This window comes from Loxodonta africana, chromosome 11 (assembly GCF_030014295.1).
Source record: "Loxodonta africana isolate mLoxAfr1 chromosome 11, mLoxAfr1.hap2, whole genome shotgun sequence".
Classification (NCBI taxonomy): domain Eukaryota; kingdom Metazoa; phylum Chordata; class Mammalia; order Proboscidea; family Elephantidae; genus Loxodonta; species Loxodonta africana.
The window spans coordinates 18,954,797-18,968,122 of NC_087352.1; the positions used below are offsets into that span (position 1 = coordinate 18,954,797).

The window sequence follows — 13,326 nt, forward strand, 5'->3', positions numbered from 1 at the left end:
TACATGCAGACTTTTTTAGGAGTCCCTGTGTGGTTTTTTTTTTTTTGTGTGTGGCACAAAACAGTCAAGTGTTCAACTACTAGCTGAAAGGTTGGTTGTTCGAACCCACTCAGAGGTACCCCAGAAGACACGTCCTGTGACCTGCTTCTGAAAAGCCATGGCCCTGAAAGCTATGGAACAGTTCTACCTTCACACATGTGGTCGCCATAAGTCAGAATTGATAGGAGAGCCACTAACAAAAATACAGACTTTAAAAAATGGGATCATCCTGCACATATGCTTTTGTAACTGCTTTTATTTAATGTTCCTGAACTTTCCTCTCATCTCATCTTCTGTCCGTATTCAAACATATTCATTTTTTCCCAATTGATCCCCAAATGCCCTTTATAGCATTTGTCCAAACTAATAAGGAAACTAGGACCATGCATTGTGTCGAGTTATTAACTTCATAAAGTCTTTTTAACACAGTTTTTAAAAATAATTTTTATTTTGCTTTAAGTGAAAGTTTACAAATCAAGTCAGTCTCTCACATAAAAACTTATATACACCTTGCTAAAAAAAAAAAAAAAATACTCCCAATTACTTTCCCCCTAATGAGCCAGCCCACTCTCCGTCCACTCTCTCTTTTTGTGTCCATTTCGCTAGCTTCTAACCCCCTCTACCTTCTCATCTCCCCTCCAGGCTGGAAATACCAACATAGTCTCAAGTGTCCACCTGATCCAAGAAGCTCACTCCTCACCAGCATCCCTCTCCAACCCACTGTCCAGTCCAATCCATGTCTGAAGAGTTGGCTTTGGGAATGGTTCTTGTCCTGGGCCAACAGAAGGTCTGGGGGCCATGACCACCGGGATCCTTCCAGTCTCAGTCAGACCACTAAGTTTGGTCTTTTTATGAGAATTTCCGGTCTGCATCCCACTGCTCTCCTGCTCCATCAGGGGTTCTCTGTTGTTTTTAACACACTTTTGACTTAAGAATCAAACAAACCTGGAAGAATGGACCTGGGGATGATTCAGAACCCTTACAACTCAAGGACCCAAGATTGTTCTCTCTGAGCCTCAGATTTTCCAAGATATGGGAAGGTGTGGCATACTCCTTTTGGGTGGAGAGATATTTTGTGAAATATGGTTTCAAATATATGACGTTGTCTCTGAATATGATAAGTAGTGAGGAGCCCCAGGAAAAATCTCCAGAGAGAGGATGTATTGGTTTCCTAGGGCTGCCACAACAAAGTTCAAGAAACCGGGTGCCTTAAAACAACCGAAATGTGTTGTCTCAAAGTTCCTGAGTCTAGAAACCTAAAATCAGGGCATTGGCCATTTTGATTCCTTCTGAGGCTCTGAGGGAGAATCTGTTCCATGCCTGTTTCCTAGATTCTGGTGACAACTGGCTATCTTTGGTGTGTCATGACTCATAGACATATCACTTCAATCTCTGCCTCCAACTTCACATGGTCATCTTCCCTCTGTGTCTCTCTGTCTTGTCTCCTCTTTTATACAGACACTACTCATATTGGATTTGGACCCACCCTACTTCAAAGTGACCTCATGTGAACTTAATTGATAACATTTTCAAAGACCTTATTTCCAAACGAGGCCTTGCTCTAAGGCACCAGGGGTTAGGACTGCAACATATCTTTTTGATGGAAACAACTCAGTCCATAACAAGTGCCTGGTTTGTGAGTGAATGAATGAATGAAATCTGTGTATCATTGCTTCCCTTACCTCATCTGACCCCTTTCCCTTTTCCTATGCCTCTGATACTCAGAAAGGACATCAGGAGTCCTGTTCCCAGCAGGCTGACCTTCACCAGAGACCTGAGGCTGTGACTCCCAGGGGTCTGACCAGGTGGTACCTGCTTCCCCAGAACAGACCCTTGTGCACAAGACCAGGAAGCACGATTTGGGAGCTCTCACCCTTCCTTGATGCCTTACTTAGGACAGGCTCCTGCCTCTTCCTCCTTTCTATCTCTCCATATTTCTCTCTCTCTCAGGGTTCATCTGTGACCTGCAGAAATGGAATGGGATAATGTTAAACAATCAGTCTCAGCTGACGTCCATGAGTGTGAAGTTCCTCTTCTGGGTTTGTTTGTTGCTTTACATTTTATTACCACTGTCTTCCTGCCCAGGCTTCCTCTGCCTTCCTGCATCTGCAGCTTTCCTTTCCCTTTCAGAGGGATTCTGGAAGGCAGAAAGTCTTAGGCAAGGGCCAGAGATGCTGCTGCCACCACCACTTCTACCCCTGCTGTAGGGAGGTGAGTGGGCTGAGGGGGTGAAGGGTTCCACTCAGGCAAGGTTCTGGAGCTTGAAGCTGAGTTTCTCCCTCCCCCAGGGTCCCTGACTCAGAATCTGAGATTCCACCTGGAACTACAAGCATCCATGACAGTGTAGGAGGACCTGTGTGTCCTTGTGCCATGCAAATTTTACTACCCCACTGGTTCCGATAGATACCTTCACATGTTTTGGTTCTGGAAAGAGGTGAATATATGCCACAATCTTCCAGTAGCCACAAACAAGCGAGGACAGAAGCTGCAGGAGAGGACCCAGGGCCGAGTCCTCCTCCTTGGGGATCACCAGGCCAACAACCGCTCCCTGAACATCAGAGATGCAATGTGGTGGACAATGGGACATATTTCTTTCAAATTGAGAATGCCTATCAGGGATGCTCATATGGAGATAAGATGTCTTCTCTGAAAGTGACAGGCATGGTAGGGGCCAAAGAAAAGGGTGTGGTGCACCAGAAGTAGAAAAAAGATGGTTCTGGTCCTTATGGGGATGGAGACAATTATGACAAGACCCTGGGGCTGGCTGATGACATGCTCAGGAGTTCTGATCTCCCCTCTTTTCTCCCAGCCCTGACTCAATCACCCAACGTCCAGATCCCAGGAACCCTGGAGTCTGGCTGCCCCAGGAACCTTACCTGCACTGTGCCCTTGGCCTGTGAGCAGGGGACACCTCTTTGGGCCACAGGACCCACCTCTCCTCAGTGTTCACCCTCTCTCCAAGGCCACAGGACCATGGCACCAGCCTAACCTGTCAGGTGACCTTCCTTGAAGTTGGTGTGACTGTAAAGAGGACCATCCAGCTCAATGTCTCCTGTGAGTGCTGGGTGGGGATGCCTGGGTCACTGAGAATGTGGGGCCATGGTGGGGCTGGTCCAGGGCTTGATGACTGGAACCTGGTAGCCAAGCAGAAAGGAGCCTTTTTACCCATTTCCATGGCTTCTGAGGGAAAGGCCCAATGCCCACTCATTTCTCACCATGGATGATGAGGCTGCCAAATCATCTGTCCCAGATGCACCACAGAACATGGTCATCACAGTCTTCCAAGGAAACAGCACAGGTAGGAAAGAACCATTCCTCTTCAGGGATGGGATAGAAGGAGTCTCTGCCAGCTCAAGACAGACCTCAGGTCTCAGAGCTCCAACTAACCAAGGACTATGTGGGATAAGAGAAACCAGCTAACAAGGTCAGATGTAGGAAAAGCAGAAGGAGTTAGCCCTCACTTGTGTTAACTCCTAGAAGTCAGTCTTTTGCTCACCCACAACTCTTTTGCCAGTTACAAAACAAGGTGCCATATCCCTCTCACTTCACCATCAGCTATGATGTTTTTCCTTCTCCTGATGCTTCCTTAGGTTCTTCCTTGGCCCATTACCTGCACTGTTCACTGTTCCCTTGTCGGAGGCCTTCTGTCCTCCATTGGTCAGCCAGCCATTGCAGCTCCAGAAGGTGTTCTGGGCTTCTTCTGAAGGCCTGAGACCTGGACTCTGCCACCCTCCCCAGCACTAGGTGGGGACACCATGGAAGGAGAGGGATGCCAGAATTGACCATGTCAGGGAGAGAGGGGCAGGGATATCAGCTTCCCATAGTGGTTGCTCTCCCTGTCCCCATCTTTATCTCTCCATCTCTCTCCCCCATCTCTCTCTCTCCTTCTCTCCATCTCTTTCTCTCTCCCCAGTATACACAGTCCTAAGAAATGGCTTGACACTATCCATTCTGGAGAGCCAGTCCTTGTATCTGGTTTGTACCACTGACAGCAATGCCAACTCCCTGTACCAGGCTGCGAGGGAGGGAGATTAAATAACCCTGGGCCCCTTGCAGCCCTTGAACTCTGGGGTCCTGGAGCTGCCCTTCGTGGAGAACCATTGAAAGTACACCTGCTGAGCTCAGAACCCACTGGGCTCCCAAATGGTCTTCCTGAGCCTACAGAGTGAGCATAAATTGTCTTCTTACTTGTCATCACCCCCCTAGTGACTTTCAGCTGAACTGGGTCTGAAAAATTAGCCCCCTGTAACTCAGTAGGGCCTTAACTCTGGGCACAGAATCACCTGTAAAATCTAAATGCCCATAAGGGCCAGAGTCATCTGTTCACCTGCTGGATGTCAGAGTGTGGGTGGGTTGAGGACTGGGATCACGTGGTCCCCATGTAGTGTTACAGGATGGGCCTGGGGAACAAATGTCCAGTCCCATTGTGAGTGGCAGGACATAGGAGTGTGGTATGTGAGGGGACTCTGTCCTCCCAAGACACCAAGGCCCATGGCACATGTGGTTCTGGTGCCCATCATGGCAGCTGAGGACAAGGTCTTGCTTTTCTGCCTCTGCCTCACCTTCTCCATATGAGCACCACCACAGGAGGAAAGGAGATGTGGAGAGGAAAGAGGCCAGATAGCTGAACCCCAGAACCTCAGTTCTGGGGGGACTCTAATGGGTCAAGGGAGCTCAAGATCAAATTTGAATGGGGGTCGTGAACCCCTTTGAGGAAGAATTGAGAGAATTCCACAGGTGCCCATCAAGCCAGGGCTGGGGTCTGTCCTCAATAGGCCCAAATGTCCAGGATGGATATGAGTCCCTGCTCTAATCAGAAAGTCTCTGGGGGAATTCTACCCCATCCTACCTCAGTCACCCTCCAGGCCCTTAAGAGTGAACAGAGGGTCTGTCTCCCCACTGTTGCCAACCTGGCCAGACTGAGAGGATCCCTGCTGTTTTCACTTGGCATGAGATGCTGAAGGTAGAAAGTGGCTGGGTCAGTGGTGGGCATGGGCGAAATAGTCAAGGAGGATACAAACACAGAGACTGATTAGCCTCGCAGGTGAGTGACATGAGTGTCTCACCTCCCATCGTCCCATGTGGCAGCTCCCCCAGAAAGGTCCCCATGATTGTTCCACTGAGCATAACTGATGTTGAGCTTCCCATTGTCCTCCTCAATCCACACCTCCTGTTGGATCCCATCTCACTAATGACTCAGCCGACTCCACTCTCTCAACAAAGAAACCAAGAAAGGTATTGTTCTCCACTCTGTCCTCCCTTCCCTGTCTCAGGTCCAGTGAGTTGCTGTTCTTGTCCATCCTTCCTCTTTCGGCACAGCTCATGTTGTGCCCGTCTCCTCTCCATCCTGACTTTGGTCATTCCGGTGGCCTCATCTCTTCCCTCCATCACTGGTCCCACCTCATCTAACTACGCCCCATCTCTTTCCCAACACAGGGCTCCAACTTGTGCTTGCATCCAAATACCCCACGGTTTGACCACCAATATTTCCTCTACCTGGCCAGAGAATGAGGTGCAAACTCCACAGCCTGGACTTAAGGCCTTGCATCGCCTGCCCCTGCTGGACCCTCTGGCCAGATTTCTTCCGCCTACCCGGACATCACACATCATCTCACCACACCAAATCCAGCCAGGACTTCTTGTGACTTCATGGCTTTGCATGTAGAGTTCTTTCTCCCAAAATGCCCTTCCATCCCCATTCTGCTTTCCCAAGGCTCTCTCATCTTTTAATCTCAGTCTTAAATATCAACCAGGTGGATGTGTGTGTCTCTGTGTGTGTAATACTCACTGTGTGGGTTTGAGAAGAGGAGTGACATTCATTCATTTATTCACAGACACCTTCACCAAGTATTACTGAACATCACTATGTGCTGGGCATTGTTGCATGTGCAAAGGGTGACACAGAGAACATGACCCCAAAAACCTTTGTTCTTAAGGAGCTATTGTTCTAGAAACAAGAAGAATAGAAATAGAAAGAAACAGACATTAAGTAAAATTGAGTGTGCTGGATGGTCCTTGGAGAAAAACGATGCAGGGAAAAAAGTATAAGACAAATTGGGGTGAATTTCCACATTTGATAGTGTGAGGAGGTGATGTTTGTGCAAAGACCTGAGGACAGAGAGAAAGCCCATTCTATGTTCACCTAAGAGCAAAAGATTCCAGAAGAGGGAAAAGAGGGAACCCTGAGTGCAATGGCCCTGAGGCAGAGGGAGGCCTGGTGTGCTGTGGAAATGACGAGGAGGCTAGTGTTTGAAGCAGAGGGAGGCAGAGGAGGAAAGAGAACCTAGAGGGATGGTACAGACCTTGAGGTGCCTTGCAGGTCAATGGAAGAATCTAAAAACCTTTGAGAGGATGGGAGACATGATAGGACTTTCATGTTGGCAGGATCCCCATGGCTGCTGTGTTAAGGAAAGACCAAAGTGGGACCAAACCAAAAAAAATTTAACCAGTTGCAGTTGAGTTCACTCCAACTCATAGTGACCCCACGTGTGACAGAGTAGAATTGTGCTCCATTAGGTTTTCAGTGGCTGATATTTCAAAAGTAGATAGCCAGGTCTTTCTTTCAAGGAGCTTCTGGGTGCATTCCAACCTCCAACCTTTTGGTCAGCTGCCAAACTCTTAACCATTTGTACCATCCAGGGACTCCTGGAGTGTGAGCAGGACAACAAAAAAGAGATCGGCAAGGTGCTACCGGATGCTCGAGGCAGGATCCTGGAGATTAGGGTTTGAACCTGGGAGATAATGCTGGTGGTGATGATACACGTTTGGATGTACTTTGAAGATCAAGCTAGCATGATTTTCTAATGCATGTGAGGACTGAGGGAAAGAGAAGAGCAAGGATGACACCAAAATATTCTCTGAGAAACTGAAAGAAAGAAGGTATGTTACGTAGAGGAATCCAAGAGCAGCATTTTGTTAATTCCAAGGGGCTGCTTGATCTCCCAGTGGGATGTCAGGTGGATGTTGGATTTAAATGCCTGAAGGTCAAGAGAGGAGTTCAGGCTGGTGATGTTAATATGCGTAAATAGATGTAAAAATGTGGAAACAGGTAGTCGTGATTGTCGTACAACATGATGAGCATAATTAATTTCACTGAATTACACATGTAAAAAATGTTCAAATGGCAACTGTTTTATTATATATGCATACCTACCACAATAAACACGCATGCAATGTTGAGCCAAAAAAGCATGTTGAAAAGTAAAACACAAATAACGTGTATAACTAGTATGACGTGCGGACGACAGATGAGATGAAAAGGGGCTGACTGTACAGCCAGAATAGAGGGGCCCAGGATGGTGCCAATGAGGAAGAATCAGCAAAGTGTGCTGTCCAGGGTGCCAGTGAGGCAGATGCTTCAGAAGAGAGTGAGCACTGTATCAGGTGGATCTGGTAGAGTGAGGGCTGAGAAATGGCCATTTAAATCTAGAAACACTTTGTCATGGTGATTTTGACAACTGTGGTTTCAGTGGACTGGTGGGAAGGAGGTGCAGACATGACTGGAGAAGTTCAGAAGAGAACTGGAGGATTGGCTTGGGAGAGTGAGAATAAGCAACACTTTGAGGAATTGTGCTGTAAAAAGGGTACAGAGAAATGGGCCATATCTGGAGGAGCTCAGTGGAAACTTCGCCAGCTCCCTCCCAGGCATGTTGGTCTCTCCCCTTAATCCCATGGATGTCCCAGTACTGTGGGGTCCTGTGTCCATTTCCCTAAATCACCAGGGTCTCCTGGAGAGGAGAAGTGGATCTGATTGGGTTCCTGATATTCCTTTTTACTGTATCCTGTTCATTTCCATCATAGAATAGTTCACATTTAGGTATTTGTCTATTTTTTATTTGTTTTCCTCTTCCTGTATTAGGAATTAAGCTGGATGAGGTCAGGGCTCACGTCTACTTTGTGCACCACTCTGTGTCCAGTGCTACCCCAGGGCCTGGCCCTTACGAGGCTGTCTGTAAGGTATAGGGCTTTCTTCCTCCAAGACGCAATAATGGATCCTGAATCTATAATTTCTGCATATGTGAACTTAGCAATTTACCTGATACCTCTCTGCCTTAATTTCCTTTTCCATAAAATGGAGAAAGTAATAGTATCTTTATCACAGGATTATTGAAAAGAAGCAATGAGATTAGGCATCATCTGTATTGGTTTCCACTTGCTGGTGTAACAAAAGACCACAAACTCAGTGGCTTAACACAATACAAAATTAGTATTTTGCAGTTCTGGATTTCAGAAGTCTGAAACGGGTGTTACTGGGCAAAAATCAAGCTGTCAGCAGGGCTGCATTCCTCTCGGTGCTCTTGCTTTTTCAGGTCTTGGAAGGCACCTGTATTCCATGGCTCCTCGTCCCCTCCATCTTCAAAGACAACAATCACATCACTCCTACCTCTGCTTCCATCTTCACAGCTCCTTCTGTGACCCATATGATCCTGCCTCCCTCATTCACTTATAGGACCCTTGTGATTACACTGGATTCACCCAGTTAATCCTGGAAAATCTCCCAATCTTGAGATCCTTAACTTAATCACACCTACAAAGCTCTTTTTGTCATGTGAGGTAACATATTCATAGGTTCTGAAGATGAGGAAGTAGACATCTTTGTGGGCCATTATTCTGCCTATCACGTCACCCAATAAGTGTTAAGTATTATCATTTTTTTTTTATTATCATTACTAAATATTTATGGAAATGAATCAACAAAGAAAGAATAAATGAGACTAAGGAAATGAAAAGAAATGAGTGGATCAGTGAATAAGGGCACTGTTTGCCCAGCTCCCATCCTGGATCCACTTCACAACCACTGTGGTGATCTGACCCCCCTTTTCTCCCTGCAATCTGGTTCACTGGCAGGTGTCCTGGCCAGACGAGAAGACGTCCACCCCTTCCTGCTTGAATGAAGCTACAGGGAAGAGACAAAAAAGCCAACCTTTGGAGGCTACAGTGATACAATCCCAGGCTTGGATGGTTGGATTGATTGCTAGTTGCACTGGCTGGTTTGGAACGAGTGAGAAAACTGGACGTGTCCTGAACTCTCAGGGGAGAGAAAGGAAGGTCACTGCCACAGGATCGTGTTTTTAGTGGGCAGCTGTCCCTGTGTTCCTAAGGACAATGAGCAAACAGTGGATTGTGGTGGAGGAGCAGGAGAAGGAAGAATCCTCTCAGTTCCATCTCTGCATTCTCTGGAGGTGCTCTCTGAGCTCCTGCCCATGGGCTTACTGCACCTGGAATATGGGTTCCACACTTGCTCCCTCTTTATTTTCCTTGCTCTACTCTTCCACGTGCTGACAAGCAAGAGGGTCATCTTATGTTTTTGGAGCATGGGAGCCTGCAGTTCTGTAAACGATGCTGTTTAGGGAGAAAAGAGAAATGTCAAAGACTGGGAGAAAATATCTCCAAAACATATATCTGACTAACGTTTTGTGTGCATATTATGCAGAGGACTCTCAAAACAAAACGAAAAAACCTAGTTAAAAATATAGGCAAAATATTTGCTCATATACTTCACCAAAGATGATAAGCAGATTGCAAATAAGCACATTAAAATATGTTCAAAATAATTTCCCACTAACTTGTTGCTGACCAGTTGATTCTGACTCATAGCAACACTATGGGTCAGAATAGAACTTCCCCATAAGTTTCTAAGGCTGGAAATCTTTCAGAAAGCAGATTGCCCCATCTTTCTCCCCTGGAAAGGCTGGTGCTCCAAACCGCCAAACTTTCGATTAGCAGCCGAATGCTTAACCACTGCTCGTTAGGGCTCCACTCATTTTCGTTTAGGGAACTGAGAATTAAACACAGATGTGAGACAACTACACATTTATGGGAATGGCTAAAAATCAATGCAAATAAAATTAAACAAATCTCCTGACTCAGCTCTTTGCAGGGCACCAACAGCTTCCTATTTACCCTTTAGGTTCTCCCAGTTTCTGAATCTCTTTGGGTCATTTTTACTTGTGGACTGTCAGGCTTCAGTACTGACTTCTCTCTAGAGCCCAGAACTCCCTCCATTGCCCTTTTCCCATTGACAATGGCATCTGGTCCCCTTACTGGACAGTGAGGTCCATGAAGGCAGGGAAGACCCCCGCTACTCATGACACTGTTGAGAGGTAAGGCCCTCATGACACTGTTGAGGGGCGAGGTCCCTGGCCTCGGGTTTTGGGTTCCCAGGAGTCAGGATGAGCAGACTGGGCAGGGCCAGGAGAGCTGTCTGGGTCTGACTTGAAGATGCAGACATCCCAAATGCTGTCTCTTCTGGAGGCACAAAGGACCAGCTTTGAGCCCTCAGTGATGGAACCAATGGACACCAAAGGGAAGACTCAGATACCCCGTGGTCCTTGGAATGAGGATAAGGTCTCTCTCCATTTCTCTCTCTCTGTCCCCTCCATCTCTCACCCCAAAGTCCTCAAGATTCTGAAAAAATGTCTCAATCCTTCCGATCCTGGACAGCCAGACTCTGTAACTGCTCTGTGTTACTGACAGCAACACCCTTGCAGAGCTGACCCGGTTCAGGGGTTTCCCAGCCTTGACCGTCTCCCCCCTGCCAACACTGGGGACCTGGAACTGACTCAAGTAGGAGTTGTGGAAGAAGGAAAATTTACCTGCCAAGCTCAGAACCCACTGGGCTCCCATCATGTCTCCCTGAGCCCTCTGTGCTCTGTGCTTGTGGGGGCTCCAGATGCCCCCATCCTGCAGTAACAATTTGGTGAACAGATGGTGGAGAGAAGCAGAAGGAACATCAGGGTTACTGCCAGCTTTGCCTGGCCAGGCCTGGTGACTCCCTGAACCTCAGCAGGGAGCTCAGCTTGACCTCAGAATACCCACAAGACCAGATTCTCACTGTCCTGCTACTACCATGTCAGGGATCTTGTAGGAGACCCTGGGTGGAGAAGAGACCCTGGGTGGAGAAGAAACCCGTTCTAGAACAGATGGAATTTGTGAGACAGGAGTGTGGGGGCTGGACAAGAGGTTTTGGGAAGACTATATCCCTAATCCATGGTTCAGAAGAAGGCTGAGGTTCTGCAATGAATGAGACTGAACCTTTGAGAGGAGGTGAGGCACACCTTTCTACATGCTGGAGACTATGGGAAACTTGCCTGTTCACTGGGATTGGGTTTCACCCCAAGTCTCTTGCCTGAAGAGAAACCAAGAATGTGGGCAGAAGTGGTCCACAGAGCGCATGCTCACTCTCTGCCTCTGACTCATCTTCATATGAGACACTCAGCCCTCACTCTGTGTTGGTTGAGGGCCAGATTTGAATGGGGACACGGAGTTGGAGGAATCTGGAAGGGCTGTGAATATCTGGAGCAAGGACGGGGAAGTGATGTGGTGGTGGTGAGAATCCAACCTGTAGCCACTGGGTTAGGCATGGGGCCTGTTCCCAGCCCTCAGTCTCAGAAGTCCAGGAAGAGGGGGAGAAACCTTGCTCTAAAGTCTTGTTATGAAGATTCCGGGACTAGCTCTACCTCCTGCCTGGTGTGAGAACAAGGACATCATCAAGGGCTCTAAGTAGAGGGAGCAGCAAGTGCTGAGGCTCTGAGGCTGAGGCATGTCTAATGTATTGAATGTGTACTGATGGATTAGGACAGTGTTGAAGGAGAGTTATGCATGAGGAGGAGAAATGGTCAACAGCAGGTAAGAAATGAGATTGGAAAGTTATGGACACTGCAAACATTGCAAAGTCTTCCAGGCCACTGTCTTGATTCAAGTGTTTTGAGCAGAGGAGTGACATGAACTAACACTCATTTAAATGGCATCCCTCTGGCAGCTTTATTGAGAAAGCCTCAGCACGGCAAGGGTTGAAGAGTAGAGATGAGACAGGATATTTAAATGATCAAGGCAAGAGATGATGGGGATTTACTACAGGGTAACAATGATGAATTTGATATGGAGACTAATATGGTTCTATGTACCTGTTGAAGGTGGAGCCAACAGGATTTGTTGATGTCTTGATGGAGTAGATGTTGGAAACGTGGAAAGAAAGCTCATCGCCTCTGCTTTAGGTGTCTTGGATGTCAAAGATGATTCCATAGATGTCCATAAATGTCAGAGATGTTTATAGATGTCAAAGATGACTCCATAGGTGTCACAGATGTTCATAGATGTCGTAGATGACAATGATGAGTATATAGATGCTCATAGATATCCATAGATAATTCCATAGATGACAATGATGACAACATAGATGTCCAAAAATGTCGTAGATGTATATATAGATGTCAAGGATGACTCCATATGGTCTGCCTTGATAAACTTAAAGAATGGAATTGCCATTTACTGAAATTGCCAACATTGCAAGAAGAGTATATGTTTGAGAGGGAATCATGACTTTATTTTTGTTATTATGTTGGAGGTGCCTCATAGACCTCTAAGTGAGATTACAAGTAGATAAGGAGAGTCTGGAATTCAGGAGACGACTTCAGGTGGGAGGTACAGAGATTTAGGGGTTCTCTACATCGAGGTATTATAGTGGGTGAGACCACAAAAAAATAAAAATAAAAAAGAGAGAAGGGGCCCAAGGACAAAGCTGTTGGATCCTCCAGCATTTAGAGTCAGATATGAGGTGGAAACAGCAAGTGGACTGAAAAGGAGCAGCCATTGAGGAAGGATGAAAGACCAAGGGTGACAAGAGATGATGGAGTTTCAAGAAGGAGAGAGTTAGTATTTAGTTCATCTATTTTACCTGCCAAGCGTTGTTCTAGGTACTTTGGACATGTCTGTGGACAAACGTAAATGCAAATGTAAATGCTCATGATGGGTTCTGTAAGATAGGGTCTGAGAAATGATTATTTGAATTTAACTAAACAGATATCACAGCTGATCTTGACAAAAGCGGATCTGGTTGTGTGGTAAGGGGAAATATTTTGACTGGAGTAAGTTCGAGAGAGAATGGGAGGAGAGGAAGTGGTAGTAGTGAGTGCAAATGAGAAACCTGAGAAATTTTGATAACTGCTGCAATAAATCTAGAGCTGTGAAATGGATCTGCAGCAGAAAGTAATTGTACTCCGTAAACCTCTGCTGTCTCCACCAGCCTCTGATATTACCTCTTCTGTGACTCTATGTGCATCCTTTGTATGGGGCTCCTCACATCTTGTCACAACTGCATGCCCACGTCTTCCCCCAGCACACTGGAAGCTCCACAAGGATAGGCTCAGGTCTGATTCGTGCCCCTGTTATTCCCTCTACCTCTCTCCTGCTTACCTGCATGTCACAATTTGCAATTTCATGTTTATTTGTTTAATGGTCTATATCTGTCTCCATACCTTCCCAGACTAAAGATCACAGAGTCTATGT

The 13,326-nt window shown here is 46.7% G+C and overlaps 1 long non-coding RNA gene across 1 annotated transcript; it reads left to right on the top strand.

The window, feature by feature from the left end:
* The first annotated feature begins 1,470 nt into the window (after positions 1-1,470).
* Positions 1,471-8,678, top strand: LOC135232822 (uncharacterized). Its single transcript, XR_010323368.1, has 3 exons — positions 1,471-2,250; positions 2,849-3,093; positions 5,476-8,678. It is a non-coding gene; the product is annotated as an uncharacterized LOC135232822 (long non-coding RNA).
* The last annotated feature ends 4,648 nt before the right edge of the window (positions 8,679-13,326 follow it).